The sequence below is a fragment of the Acomys minous genome (assembly GCF_964271855.1).
Source record: "Acomys minous genome assembly, chromosome: 5".
NCBI classification, from domain to species: Eukaryota; Metazoa; Chordata; class Mammalia; order Rodentia; family Muridae; genus Acomys; species Acomys minous.
Window position 1 is genome coordinate 99,235,676 of NC_140494.1, and position 16,113 is coordinate 99,251,788.

Here is a 16,113-nt window from a genome sequence, read left to right on the forward strand (position 1 = left end):
CTGGCTACCCCTACCAAACTGCAATTAAACTCAAGGCTTTAGTTAGAGACCTTCTGAGTTGTAGGCACCTACTTGTGCCTTCTACACTACATTCAACCGTTCTTCTGATTCAGACCTCCCGTTTCCTTCTCCAAGGTCAGCAAAGGCGAGTATCTCTGGCGTCCCTATCCATGCCTGCTTCCCATATCTAGCTCGTATGCCCTAGCCATGTTGTCTCTGCCCACCTTATTTCATCCCATCCAAGCAGTTTCCAACCTCTAAGCCAAACCAGTGTGTGCATCTTCTCCTCTGCCATAGCCTCTGTTTCCACATCAGACTTAGAACTAACAAAATAGTCAATAAACCTAGATCTCATCACAAAGATGTGAACTTTATGAAAGGTTGTTAGTATCTTATCATGGATTTTGTAGCAAGCCAAAAACAAAGCCAGCACATACACCCACCTATTAAGAGGGATATTTGATATGACAGTTGCATGCTAAGCAGGGCAATGCTCAGTACAAAGGATAAATGAAGCCTATTCTGTTTTTGGACACAGTGCAACACAAGGGAGGGGAAAAGCATCCCACAACTGCTTCCTTGATATATATGGCCCATGAATCCAATAATTTTTTATGCTATACTCCTGCAAAAATTATAATCACATACAAATGATAATATAATTAGATATGCATTCCTGTCTTTAGACTGTGTGCTTATCAAAACTCTAGATACGATACAGTTTGGTAATATGAAATATTCTTTAAACATGTTATTTCAGTACTGAAACAGTTTATATATAGCGTGTGCTGTCCATCATAGAATTCAGCATGGAACAGTTGTATAAAGCAAGTGATGCTTTACCTTGGTTTCTAGATGACTATGAAATGCTGAAAATACATAAAGCCAAGGAACCAAAATGGAGAGCAAGAGCAGAGAAGTGGAAAGTACAGTTGCTCAAGGCTTTGAACCTGCCTTCATTGAAGGATAGTACTGATGAAGATGTAAGGAGCCAGGACGGTCTGGATTGGAACATGGACATTAGAATCATTGCAGCACAGAACTACTACATTATTGACAATTGTCCTGGAACAGACGAGCTGAAGCAAAAGAAGAAGATCAAGAAGGAACAGTTTCATTATTTTACCTTTGCACAAAAGCACTCTCTGCATGCAGAGTTTGAACTAACCTCAGTGAAAGCCATGGCATGCACTTTACCTACCATACAGAAGTAGACTTGGTAAGACTGGGGAATTTATCAAGGAGTTACAGAGGGCACCAGAATCGTCCCATACCCTTGTGGCCAACATGTGACTTAACAAAAATTAGGAAAGAAGATAGTCATGGGTTCAGAGAAGGAGCTGACAGCCTTTTCTGATACAAATCTTATCAGCATTTGGAGGTTAATGACAGTTTCACAGAGATTACACACACACACACACACACACACACACACACACACACACACACACACAGTGTTTCACAGTTTTAAACAATCCCAAACTACTGCACTGTTGTCAGAGCCTCCTTGGAGAAAATGAGTCACTAGGACAGGCCTTGAGGGTTTTGTAGCCTAGCACAATTCCCTGTTTACTTTCTGCCTCTAGACCATAAATGCAATATGACTTATTGTCTCCCTGTTCCTGCCCCTGTCTTCCCCTGCATTCTTAGTATATCCTCTTGAATACATTTGGTACAGCAAATGCTTCCCTTCTTAAAACAGACAGACATACAGACAGATAGGTATATAGAGATTTAAAAATATTGTTTTCATATGGTTAGAAATTCTAGTGGTGCAAAAAGAACGCAAACAGAAAATGTGCACGTACAGAAAAACTTGTGTATGATCAGTTCCTGCAGAAGTACTTCTGTTTAAATTCTTTAAGCCATCAAGTGTTGATCCAGTGATGCATAGACAGGAAAAATGTGTCTGATCCATGGAATGTAGCATTTTCTGCAGTAATGAGGGCTTAAGTTTCAAGATAAATCTTATCTTCAAATGCCCTGAAACATGCCTAGAGAAAGCATGTGTGGTTCCATGTGTAGGAAGTGTCAGAAACAGGTTCACACAGGTGGAAAGAAGCTTACTGCCTGCCCGGTGTGTGGGAAGGGAGGTGTCATCTGACCACATGAGGTTATTGGGCTTCAGTTAATGTGCAATAAAAAAAAATCTATAGTGCAATATGATGACATTGGCCCAACACATGAATGTACAAAACTCTGAACAGTACATTGAAAACTATGAATTTTCAGATGTATCCAGTACACTTTAGTAAATGTGTTATAAACATTACAATCATGGCCAGTGATATGGTTTACTTGGTAAAGGCAACCACACAATAGGCATGGTGACCTGAGTTCAATTAATGTAGCCTATATAAAAGATGAAGGAGAGAGTCAACTCAACAGCATTCTCCTTTGACCTCTGCATGCACATTCACACATTATATGTGTGTAATGCATGCACACACACACACACACACACACACACACATAAACACACACATATGCAAACACATAAGAGGAATAACTGCAATTGTTGAAGTTTTAAAATGCATCAAAAGAATACCGATATCACAAGAACCACACAAAAATTTTTTCTTCCCAAGCTGCTGCTTCCTTACCCATCAGGAAGTCTCGCCCATCTAGGATACATCCAGCGGGTACCTATTATTCATGCCAAATACACATATCAGAGTTTTCTCAATACTGTGACATTTTTCTTTCCCGTGAGCAACAGAAACTGCTATACGAATTCATAGGCTAATATTTCAATTCCTCAATCTACAACATATAAAAATGAAAATATAGCCTGTCCAGCTATAGCTGTTGAGTACCAGACTCAATACAGACATGTAACTGAAAATACTTGTTTTGTGTTCATTATAATAGAAGAAAACAAAAAAAAAAGAAACACAAATATGTAAATAATTGAAATGACTGACACTGTGAGATAAGTGAAGAAGTTGTGAGCAACAACAAAACCCTCAACCTTGCTGCCTGACCCTCTGCTCTAATTCCAGCTGACCATATCCTGCCTAGGAAAAAAAATCTAATCCCGGGACAAGTCCATAATTTGCTATATAAGTAGGAGTGATACCAAGATGTTAAAATTATTAATTCACAATTTGATGTCCTATGCTGACCCTACTTATTTTTTTTTTTTTACAAAACATCAATTGTTTTTTAAGTATATGTTCTAGTTTTATGCCTATTGACCGTGTTGAATTTGCACATAGAAATGGATGGAGTGTGTTCCCCAAATTCTATGTGAGAAGCTTACTCTCCAGTATAATAGTGTGGAGGTTGCTGGTCTTCTATGGATAATAGAGTATAAGGCCAATGATTTAATGTTCTTATAGAGACAAATTAATTGCCACATACATGAATGTCTAAATCTAGGATGAAGCCAGGCATCTCTGTGGTTTCTTTTGTTTTGTAATCTTCCACTACAGCCTGAAGCAACATGAAGGTGCATCGTAGATGTGCTCCACTGCCTGTGGGCATTCTACCTCCAGAACTGAGCCAAACAGATTCCTAATCATTGTACTGTACATACCATATCTGTTCCAGCAGCATAAAAGAGACAAAGACACGTCCTTCTGTGGTTCTGAGTGTTCTCAGTGGTCATATGACTGTATTTCCTCTGAAAAGACTCAGGAAGTGCTGATCCTACCACAGAAGCTCCATTATCTTCTGCACAGAATCTGTGGCTTTGACAGCAGTTGATCCTGGCAAAGTTTTAAAAGGAAGATGCCTCCTGTTTTCTGCTAACTACCTGTATGGTTATGTGCCTTTGGCATAGTAGGGAATGTTGAAAATCCTCTCCTATATCTTAACATCTGGCACCTCTCAGAGACAAATGTTCATCAACAAAAAGCCAAAAATTATCTCATAGAACAAAGTTTTCTTTGTTGATCTGCTAACAAGTCTATTAAAATAGAAAAAGTTATTCAGTGGGTGGCAAATATTTATTTTCTATGATATGACACATTCTTGTATATTGAAATTATCATGACATCATATGTAAATCAGAATATGTCCATTGTATAGCAAAGCTCTTCCATGTAATTTCATGTTTTCTGTTTACTTGCCATAATTTCTGTTCTCTTAATGTTTAATGTGAGAATGATTTCCTTAAGGTTTTAGTAAACATTATTACATTGTTAACTATAAAAATTCTAACATATAACATCTTTATAATTTATTCACTTAATATTACCACATAATTATACCCACTGGAAAAGCTGTGCACTGTCACCATATATCCCATCAGATGGCAAACATTATTCTGTTCTCCTCTAAAACCAGGTAAACTCTCTTTGCCTATTATGGTGATCCTATGAAAGTAGAGACATTCAGTGTTTCTTTTCAGTGATAGACATTTCAACTTGCACAGTGACTTCTATGCTTATACATGTTGTTTCAAATAAGGTATTTTTTCAAAGAAATCAAAATAGTACTCTTCCAAAAACAACTTAGTAATGATTCATAAAGGTGATAGGATTGCTGAGGCTTATGTAGATTTTATTTCACTATTGTTTTTACTAGGTTGCTATAACAAACTATTGTAACAGATCTGTATTAGCTTATAGAATCTTTGCTAAATTCCTACAGTCATCTTATGCACATTACATAGTTTCTTTCTGCTTAAAACATAGAAAAATAACTCATGGTTCTAGAAATCCAGGGGCCATCTAAAATTATTTCTAGAATTATAAACATTGTGGAACATTTAATTTAACACTACTGACATAGTAATAATGCTTCACGAATTATTTACATGTGGTTATGGTTTGGCACTTTAAATGTTTCTTAGTGGCAGGCAGAAATGCTTTGTGGTTGTTCAGAATAATGCAGAATCCCTGATTCTTATGATGGTACAACTTGGAAGGAGATGTTAGAACAGAGTAGACTATAGGATAAATGTCTTGATTGGCAGGTCCACAGGAGCACAGCTATTACGGTGCTAACTGCATATGCTTAAGGAATGGCTTGTAAAAGCCTGTTAACCTGAATACAAACAAGTCTTTAAAACTTTCAAGTTTGGAATCAATAGAGAAATATTTCTTCATCTTAAAAGTATGTCTATCTACAAAAATCACAAAAGAATAAAATTGAGCTTAAATGATTTATTAAAACAAGCAAAGTATCTAAAATTAGTAATAAATAAGTAAATAACAGTTGACAAATTGTGTTACTTTGATGGTGTATTCTATGACAAGTTTAAAAACAGAAATTATCAACAAAAATTAAATATTTACATGAATGTTAATTACACATATTATCTATATGACTAATAATACAAAAAAGTATGTATTTTTCCAATACTATAAGAGAAGAGACAGACAATTAATAAGTTTCATTTTTGTGTTATCATCAAAGTAAGAGTATTAGTAAATACACTATCTTAGTTAAGGTTTTATTTCCATGAAAAGACAAGATGACCAGGGCAACTCCTACAGAGGAAAAATGTAATTGAGGCTAGCTTAAAATTTTAGAGGTTTAGTTTATTATCATCATGGCTGGAAACATGGCCACATGCAGGCAGATATGGTGCTAGAGAAGGACCTGAGAGCTGTACATCTTCATCCATGGGGTTCAGGAGACTGTACCACACTGGGCAAACTCTGAGCATAGGAAACCTCAGTTTCCACCCTTGACATGACACACTTCCTCCAAGTAGACCACACCTCCTAAAAGTGGCACTCCTGGTGATCTAAGGATGCACACATACACACGCGAGTCTATGGAAACTGTCTCTACTCAAACCAACACACATGCCTAGAAAAAGTATGGCTTAAAATAGGAAAAAGATAATTTCCTGTCTTCTGAGGTATCGTTGTAGATGATGAGCATTCATTTTCAGGTACTGTGAGATATTTACAATTTCTAGATACTAGAGTTCATTATGGTCTGACATATAGTATGGTGGAATAATATTAGGAGAAATAGAATACAGGCACTCATACTTTCTACTTGGAAATTTCTGTTCCAATTGTGTTCTCTTTATTTATCAAAACTTTTGATGATATGTATTATTTTTGTCCTGGTACATAGTAACTGACCTACATGTCATGTAAAACAACCAATCAATTATGATAGAATTACATATAAAGATTTTTGTGAGATAAATGAAAACCTAAAAATGACGAAAAGTCAAGGGTTATAAAAAAGAGAGCCTATATCCAGGTTTTAAAAAATAATATTATCTTCTTGTTTCTAGTTTTGAAGTTACAGGATGCCGCAGAAGCAACATGGTAAAGAGGTATCTTGTCATATATTTAAAGGTAAGGTGGAAATAAAGTCACCAATATTTTGTGCCCACTAGAGTATTCAGATGAAATAATAGATGCAAGGGATTCAGACTTAAAATAATAAATAAATACATACATGAATAAATACTTAGATACATAAATAAATACATAAATAAAAGTTAACACTGGAAAGAGGAAGAATGGCTCTGGTGGTGTTCTGCTGGACACAAATTATTTCAGTGAGTAGGGGTACCCTGTGAAATTTGAAATTCTCCACACTTGTCTCCTTAATGCAATTTGTTTAAAGGTTTTGAAGATCACAAATATCATGAAATTGAGAAATGTTTAAAGGTAACATAGAAGTACTTTATGCTAGGAGAGTCTATCCCAGGCATAGATGAGAGTAGCTACATTTGTCCTGCCCTTGTCTTCAGAAGAAGACAAGAAAGATGGACACAAGCAAGAGATATGGAGACTTTCTGATGTGGATGGTACTTTTTGACACAGAACTAATCTTTCTTATTTGGAGCTTAATTGGGGAGGTTTAAGAAATAAAAATTTTGGTTGTAAGCTATACATGATTGCTATGGCTAATATCTCTTTACACACGGCCCTTCCTTTTTTTTTTTTTTTTTTTTTTTTTTTTTTTTTTTTTTGAAGTAACTTACTTAGAGCAAGTTTGACATCCCTGTTCCTCAAGCTGTAGATCATGGGGTTTAGCATGGGCACAACTGTAGTATAGAACACAGAGGACACTTTGCCTTTGTCTTTGGAGCTGACTGAGAAGGGCTGTAGGTACATGAATGCCAGGGAACCAAAGAAGACAGCCACTGCAGAGAAGTGGGAGCTACAAGTACTGAAGGCTTTGAATCTTCCCTCAGTGGATTTGATCCGGAGGATGCTAGCTATGATGAAGATGTAAGAGCCCAGGATGGTCAGGGTTGGAATAAAGATATTGAAAGCACTGAGACACAGGAGTACTACCTCATTGACATACGTACTGGAGCAGGCAAGCTCCATCAATGGGAGAAGATCACAGAAGTAGTGGTTTATTACATTAGCCTTACAGAAATCCACTCTTAGCATGCACAGGATGTGAACCGCTGCACCCATCAGGCCTATGCCGTACACCCCACCTACCATCCAGGAACAGACTTGGTAGGACATGGTGACACTGTAGAGCAAGGGATTACACATGGCAACCTAGAGGTCATATGCCATCGCAGCCAACATGTGACACTCAGATATAACAAAAGAAATGAGGAAATAGAGCTGAGTCATACATTCCTCATAGGAGATGACATTCTTCTTTGTCATAAAGTTCACCAGCATCTTGGGAGTAATGACAGTGGAATAACAGAGGTCAATGAAGGACAGACTGCTGAGTAGGAAGTACATGGGGGTGTGCAGGTGGGAGCTGAGCAGAATCAGGATGATCATGCCCAGGTTGCCCAGCACTGTGAGCAGGCAGATGCCAAGGAAGAGGAGAAGCAGGGGCAGCTGCAGCTCTGGTTGGTCTGTGAGCCCAGCGAGGATGAACTCAGTCACTGTGGAAAGATTTCTTTCTGACATTAGGCCCTGCATGTTATAATGTAGAAAGTGAGAAAAAAGATTGTTTCTCTCTCTGCTCTTGATGTTTGAAATTGGATTCAAGTTTTTCATTCAGATGTTTCCTGTTTCTAGCAGCTCTTCATATAAACATATATGAAGTTATGACTAACAGTTAAAGACTAACATGAAACATACAAATACGTATCTAATGTACCCATGTATATTTATGTTCCATGAACATCCAAAGACCAGATATAACAAATGTAATGCCATCTTCTAGTTGTTCTTATGACAAGCTTATATATTGCTTTATAATAAAAGTAAAAATAATAAAAGTATTTTCCAGGATCTCCCAAACAATTTCTATAGAAAATTTTCACCATACCTATGAAGTAATCTTAGCATAGTTATTCTGTGCTTTAGTATAGTTTCTCTTATATAAAAAATAAACAAGACACTGGAAATAAAGCTCCGGTACTTATAAAGGAAGAAATGAGACTATTTTTACCTCTTAGTAATGCAATGTTCTATATATAAAACTCTAATTAATGTGTATATAAAATTGAAGATTTAAGTGGTTAGCTAATGTTAGAACAGAAGATCAAAAGGCAAACACAACAACTATTAAATTATCTAGTAATATAACAATTTTTAATTTGATGAAATGTACATTACATGGTAGAAATAAGATATTTCAATTAGAAGTGCAAAGTTCTATAGAACAGAATTAAAGAGAGTCAGAAAAAGAAAGGTAGCCATGCCTTTCATTTACTCATGAGTAAATGAAAATCTTTCAAAATGGACATAAATTCCAGATCTATCTCTGAACTCAGTGATAACACTGTCAACTCCCTGGTTCCTTTTAAACTTTGCTTGCCCATGAATCATTATTCTTCCATGGAAATTTTGTGACACAAGAATATCAGAAATAGCTTACATGGGAAAATGATGATCTTGATCTCTCTTCTCTTGAATCTCACTATAACTCTGCAATAGTCTGCATAGTATAGTACTGTCATAAGGGTAGAAGTGCCAGTCAATGGAATGTGTTTGCCACCCCAGAAAGAAGCATATATCTACAAGCTTTGTGTATAAGGGTTTTATGATAAGTCAATGTAGAAATACGTTTTAATTATATGAGGTGGGGTAATCAGATTGATACTTGTTATTAGAATGTAATTATTTTTCATGTCATTCAATCAGTTGGATTCAAAATGGGCCACTGGAGGTAAATACAGCATATAAAGCAGTATCAATACTGAAAAAAAAACATAGCAAACATTTTACAAATTTGGAGTTGCTCATCTCTTGTAGACAAGGTGCTGAAATCAGAGGCTGCCATTCAAGATTAGGAAAGTGAACATTATATAAAGTCTGAAAACATGGCATATAACACCAAAAAAAGATTAAGGGGGCAAATTGGAGGTACGATACATTAAAACTAGTGCAGTTTAACAATGAAAATGTCAAATAACACAATTTATGCTTGCTAGAATATGGAAATAACCATTCCTCTATTGGCAAATCATATATAACCAAAAAGCATCAGAAACACTATGCTTTATCATTTGATATTAAGAAAATTCAAATCACAAGTACAGTGAAATAATATTTCACATGGGACAGGATGATTGCAATGAAAGCTGTATTACACGGATGTGAAGAAATAGGAATCCTCACATATTTTGGATGCTGTTTTAAAATATTACAAACTTAAAAACAATTAGAACACTTCAGAACATAAACTATGGAGTTATCATGTAGCCCAAATTTCAGTCTAATGATATACCTACAAGAATCAAAAACATACACTCATACAAAATTTTGTACAGTACTGATTTAAAGTAAGTACTTATGACATCATAAAGTTGAACCCCCCCCAAATATTCATCCATTGATGAATAAACAGACAAAGTATACTTTGTCTATAAAATGGACCACTCTTATGCAATAAAGAGACTTAAAGGCCCCGAATAGATCATTTCTTTGAAGAACCTGAAACACTGTAAATGAAAGGAGCTAAGAACGTAAGCCAACCAGTTGACAGGGGTCATTTTATGAAGTATCAAGAATAGGCCAATCATATAGGCAGAAAACAGCTTAATGTCTTCAAGGAACTATAGGATGGAAAGAGAGGCACTGCCATGACTGCTCACAGTTAGAGTTTTATTTATGATGAAGGTTGAAAATGGTTTTACAATAAAACATGGTAAGGGTTGCATAATTCAATGGATATAGTAAAACACTGAATACATTGACAAATCCATACTTTATACTATGCTACAAAATAATATATGTTTGTAATAATTAAAACCAAAATAGAGCACTGAAATAGCCTGACCAGAAGAAAGATTCTACCAGGTCCTGTGAGATTTCCACCTGCCTGGAAGCCTTTCCCATCTACTGACTATGTGATGGACACCTCTTAGTTTATACCAAATACCATGTTTTCTCAATATTGGGACATTATTCTGAAACCTGGCCAACAGAAGCTATTGTCTTCACTCATTAGTTAATTCTATCAGGAAGTGTGTTTATGCCTCTAATACAAAGTTAAAAATAATAAAATAAATAAATAGATAAATAAATACTAATTAGCAATGCAATAGGAGTAAAGAATGTAAGGTAGACACTTAATCTAGAGACTTTCTTCTGTCTTGTATCTGAGAAGGACCAGAAAGCACAGCCAAAAATTAAAGATCACTCCAGATGCTTCTGGACTTTCAACTTGCCAACCCCAACATACTTGAGCGAAATCAACTTCTTGTCACTAACCAATATATAATGCAGCATTGTGCATTCCACCAAAAGGATATTAAGATGCATACATAAAGTTGCTTCCATATTTTCCACTGATTCCCTGGCCATCTGACTAGTTTTCCTCTGTTCCCTGACTCTAGCACAGATGTGCTGGAAAACAAAGAATCTTCTCATGCAAGCTCCATTATATGTTACTGTTTCGTTGTAGACTTTACACTAATCATGGGTGTCAGGCACGTATCAACTAGTTGCCCTGAAGACTGAAATATTCTAGTAAATTCTACTTCTTTCTCTTTTAACAAAACTTTCATGTTTGCATGACTTTGACTCAGGGAGACAATTGCAAACACCTTCCCCTCTACCAGTTGTTTTATGCTTTCTTTATCTCAGTGGTTCACAACCTTCCTGAGGCTGTGACCCTTTAGTACAGTTCCTCATGGTCTGGTGAACCCCAACCAGAAAATTATTCTCATTGCTACTTCATGACTGTAATTTTGATGTTGTTATGAATTATAATGCAAATATTTTCATAGATAGAGGTTTCCAGCGTGGTTATGAACCACGAGGATTTATTTTTATCCGATCTATCTTAGAGATTAGTGAGTCACCAGTTTTACTTGTCTCTTAGTGTTACTAAAGTGGAGATGACATACAACAAACTGTAAGTATTTAATGTGTATCTTTTTTCAGATGTGTGAATTCAAACACTCTTGACACCATGATAATCAATGGTAATAAGTATATATAACATCTCTTGTTCCTGTACATTTATAATTATTTATGTAGACGTAGAATGTGTACTTTGAGACCTACCCTGTGAAGTTTTCACTCTACAAGTACTCACTTCTTTACCACATTGCACAGAATATATTTATAATTTATCTTTCAAACTTCAGTAAGATCTTTACTTTGATTAATTCTTCCTGTCTCTCTGCCATCCATCCAGTAATAAGTATTTTTGTATTTTTTACTATGGGTTTTACTATAATACTTACAATATTTACATAGAATATTTCAGTGCTTTTCTTTTTGTTTCTTGTTTAGTTAAATTTGTATATTGTATTCCAAGTTTATCAATGTTGAATACAACTGTAAAATTCCGTTTGGAGAATAAAACAAAATTGTGTTTAAAAAGTTAGCAATACCACACAAAACAACCATAGAATCACTGAAGTATATCTATACTTAAAATTTTAGTGTATTTAAAAAGATTCATCTAGAAAATATTTAAATAATTTTGCATTACTTTGGCAAATTATTTGCTAAATCTTTATAATCATCTTATGTGCATTACAAAATTATATTTTGTACATGAAATCAAAGAAACATATCTTATAATTGTTGAACCCAGATATCATTTAAAATTAGTCCTAGAGAGAGGATCTAGTCTTGAAAAAAAGCATTTTGTCAAGAAGGTAGAGGGATTTATAAATTGATAAAAACAATAATCAATACTTGCATGATTATACTGCATCAAGAAGATATTGTCTGGATGTGATTGTGAACTGAGAGCAAAAACCATTCAATAGTGACATGCTGAAATGATGTTTTATGTGTTGAGTATAGAGAACAGCATTACTCAGAGCTGCACTACTCAGACTGTTTCAGTCCTGATGAGGAGAATGAGGTAGGCTTGACTGCATATTATGGATTTCTAAAATTCACCAAAACATATCAAAATTTAAATGTTTGGCTAAAACAAATAAGTTATGTAAATGGTCAAAGAGATAAGAACATAAAATAAAGAGTTCCTTGCTGACTTGTGCTAAATTGGAGGTATGGGTTAGACATATCAATATAAGTTAAAACTGTGCAAGCAAATTATTTGTATAAATTTTAGTTATACTCAGTATCTGCCTGACCAGTAGCACAAATAGGAACTGACTATATTGTGTTGCCTCAGATGAGATTTTACAGCCAATTGTTAGCATCAAATCTACTTAACTATTAAGCATACGTGGAAAAAATTTTAGGTCTATATATAATTTTTCCTTCTTTCTAAATTGTCTCTTCAAAATAGGAATGACCATTTTCAGATACTTTCATATAAAGTATCTAGAGATTGTGTCTTAGAATGTCTGACTCATTTTGAGATGGATTGGTATTAGGAGAAATTGAATTCAAGAGCTTACCTTTTGTCTGCCTGGAAACTTCTCTCCCAGTTCTGTGTAAACTTGAGAGTCAGAAACCTTCACATGAAATAGTTCTGTAGTAGGTAATGACAGTTCAAATAAAACCCTCCCCACACTCTTACTGTGGATCAGTACACAGATTTCAAGTTCCAAATAGATCACATATTATGAATCAAATGCTATGATTCATGTCCTAATTTCTCAAATCACTTAATAGAATAGAGTTAAGGTAGGTTTGAATTTAAAAAGATGTGCCAAAAATAAATATATATTCACACATATGATATATGTGTGGTGAGATTTCAAACTTCTGCAACCATGATGATGAACTGCAACCATTTTGGGAAACAATCTGGACTGTTTTGGGGCAGTTTGGAATAGCTCTACCCCAATACCACTCCTGGACATATACCCAAATGATGCACCACCATACAATAAGGATGTGTAATCAACTATATTGAAAGCAGCTGTATTCATAACAGCCAGGAACTGGAACCAACTGAGATGTCCCTCAACCAAAAAATGGATAAAGAAAATGCCATGCATTTACACAATGGAATACTACTCAGCTATTAAAATAAAAAAAAATCATGAAAATTGCAAGCAAATGACTGTAACTATGAAAGATCATGCTGAATGAGGTAAGCCATAGACACACACATGGTATATACTCATTTAAAGTGGATACTAGGCTGGACGGTAGTGGCTCATGCCTTTATTCCTAGCACTAGGGAGGCAGAGGCAGGTGGATCCCTATGAGTTCAAGACCAGCCTGGTATACAATGCAAGCCCAGGACAGCCAAGGCTACACAGAGAAATCCTGTCTTGAAAAAAACAAAAACCAAACAAACAAGTGGAAATTAGCTATATAGTACATGATAACCATATTACAATTCACAGACCCAAAGAAGCTAAGTTACAAGGAGGGTCTAAGGGAAGATGCTAGAACCTCTTTTAGAAGGGGAAGTAGAATAGATAGTGGGAATGGTTGAAGAAAAGGAACAAGATCGGAGAGGGAGCACATAAGAAAATGAATGTGAGGATCACATGTGGGGAGAGTAAGGCAGAGGGCTTGCAGATAGAAGAGAAACAAAAGGCAGAGGCATATCTGAAACAAATTAGAGCCCTGTGTAGGGTAGGCTCCTGGGAAGATATGGAGGTGACTCTAGCTGAGCCTCCTAGTCCCATGATCATGGAGACTGAAGAAGCCATCCTCTATCCAGACAAGACTTCTCAGAGAGGGAAGGGAACACCTACCTACCCACAAAAACTTCGACCAGAAATTTACTCTGCCTTCAAGATGTGCAGGGATACAAATAGAACAGCTTCGAGGTGAGATACATTGCCAGAATTTCATGTTTACTTCCTTAAGCACTTAAAAAAGGATTTAAGAATTTTCAGTCTATCCCTTCCTTATACAATTGTAACATTATAGTTGGTCCCTAGAAGGGGACAGGGCTTTCAGGAAGTTTTACTGTAGCTGCTTTCACTTTTACAGAAAAAAAAAAAAAAGCAGCAGCAATAGCAGCAGCAGCAGAGCAGGGAATTCAGGACAGATGTGAGTGCTGTGCTCTGTTCTCTCTGGGAAGATTCCTACCTACTGCTTCTGAAGGCTCACAGCTTAGGGGCAAAGCTTTGTGGCCTAGTGTGGGGTAGAAACTCATCCTGGTACATGAGCCCAGGAGATTATTCTAGGTTGATGGTACATAAATGATATCAGTTTCAGGTTCAGATTGTCCTTCCCTCCCTCCCTCCCTCCCTCCCTCCCACCCTCCCTCCCTCCCTCCCTCCCTCCCACCCTCCCTTCCTCCCTCCCTCCCTGTCTTCTCCTCCTTCTTACCCCCTGCCACTTTTTCTCTCACCTCTCTCCTCTTCTCATTCTTGCTCCAAAAAGTTTCTAATTTGGTTTTTGTTTTTGTTTTGCTCTCTCTTCTAAGTTTCACTTAAGTGTGTCCTATGGAAGTGCAGCCTTGATTCTCCACTCACCCTAAGCCATTGCAGCCCTTTAAGCCTTCTATATAAATATTAGAGGAACTGAAGTTTCCCTTCTGTAAATATCTGCACTGATGGTCTTGGATGGGGAGTCTAAGGATCAAATACCAATTTGTATTAAAGGCTTTTAACTGCACAATCATTTTTCCTGGCTTGAAGCACAGACTCTCCCCCTTCCTATAACAGTAAACAGCAGGGTGTGGCCAGATGACTCACCCAGCTTTCTGCCTGCAGTGGGCTGGTTTTGTCCTGATCCTTAGCTCTATATCCACACCTAGTTTAAGGCTGTAACTTTGGTCACCTCTAGAACCAGTCTTTACTTCACAGCCTTTGAACAACTGTTACAACTGGCTGGTGGGCAAAGTGTCAGGGAGAGGGTGAGAGAGTGAAGACAATTTGTTCTGAGGTTGGGATCAGGAGATGAATATTTCATTGTAGTTGATGCCTCTCTCTTCTCTCAGCCTCCTGCAGTGGCCACTGCCAGCCTGAGATCTCTGCTGCCAGACACACACACCTCTCCTGCAGCCATTCTGCTCCTGGGTGAGTATCCCACCCTAAGCTTCTTGCTGGTGTCAGTAGAAATTATTTCCCCACATTCCAGGCTCCTCTGCCTGTTCCCAGGAAAATTCCTTCCCCTCTGCTTGCTGTCCTCTTCCCCCTTGCTCAGCTAATGCTTCTGTGCTGCTGGCTGTATCTGAGCCATTTCATACTGTCAGACATCTCCAGTTGCTTAAATAGTGGGTGTAGAGCATGATCTACTTTTTGACAGATATGTATGACTTATTAAAGTTGTATAGGAAACACCTGTGATATCAGGGGGATGGTCTCTAGTGAGACTAGGGAGATATCCCTAGTTTTCTGCATTGTCTGGGTTAGTTGTGCAACTCAGGATTTTGTACAAGCTGGCACATCGAGTCCTGTTGTGCTGAGCTAATACTCTAGTCTGTGCCTGCTTTAATCCTCATATTTTCACAATACTAACAGACCAACTGTTATATTTAAAATATAGAATGTTGCCCCACAACAGATTGTATATAGAGAGATTTATTTAGAGGAAGGAAAGGAGAGAGAAGTCAGGGCCTGAATGGGCTACTGAAGAGACAGAGAGAGAGAGAGAGAGAGAGAGAGAGAGAGAGAGAGAGAGAGAGAGAGAGAGAGAGAGAGAGAAAGAGAGCGAGAGCACGTGCAAGTGCCATACTGTCCAGATTATGTGGTTAAGGGGAAGCAGAAGGCCCGCTCTGGACAGTTTAGAGGGTGGGGTATGCCAGCCATGCATTGTGGCAGATAGGGACCCAGGAATGTTGGGAGAACCTGCAGCTGTTTGTCCCCAGTCTGAAGCACACCAGCAAGGACCTAGAAACAGACCTCCAAAGCTGAAGTGACTCTTCTGGCAGGTCTTGCCATTTTCTCCAATTCCCTCTACCTTACTAAAAGAATCTGTT

General features: G+C 37.1%; 2 protein-coding genes and 1 pseudogene across 6 annotated transcripts in view; 1 reads left to right on the forward strand and 2 right to left on the reverse strand.

The window, feature by feature from the left end:
* The window catches only part of LOC311598304 (olfactory receptor 8B3-like), a gene marked incomplete at its 3' end in the record, with an annotated part of 79,039 nt that extends 66,255 nt beyond the window's left edge, over positions 1-12,784 (reverse strand). Inside the window, exon 1 of the mRNA XM_084783338.1 lies at positions 12,680-12,784. The remainder of the gene's footprint in view (positions 1-12,679) is intronic.
* The window catches only part of LOC311598251 (von Willebrand factor A domain-containing protein 5A-like), a 73,684-nt gene that overhangs the window by 32,451 nt on the left and 25,120 nt on the right, over positions 1-16,113 (forward strand). Inside the window, exons 1-2 of one of the 4 annotated variants that reach the window (XM_084783273.1) lie at positions 14,165-14,237; positions 15,133-15,211. The exons of 1 other annotated variant lie outside the window; for it this stretch is intronic. The gene's annotated coding sequence lies outside the window, so the exon portion shown is untranslated. Of the gene's footprint in view, positions 1-14,164; positions 14,238-14,887; positions 15,049-15,132; positions 15,212-16,113 lie in introns of those variants that run through there. 2 more of the 4 variants (XM_084783274.1, XM_084783271.1) reach the window with 2 other exon arrangements.
* The window catches only part of LOC311598426 (olfactory receptor 10D1B-like), a 116,896-nt pseudogene continuing 105,723 nt past the window's right edge, over positions 4,941-16,113 (reverse strand). Inside the window, exons 2-3 of the transcript in view lie at positions 6,842-6,967; positions 4,941-5,071 (exon numbers count right to left, since the gene is read on the reverse strand). The product of the transcript in view is annotated as an olfactory receptor 10D1B-like (transcript). The remainder of the gene's footprint in view (positions 5,072-6,841; positions 6,968-16,113) is intronic.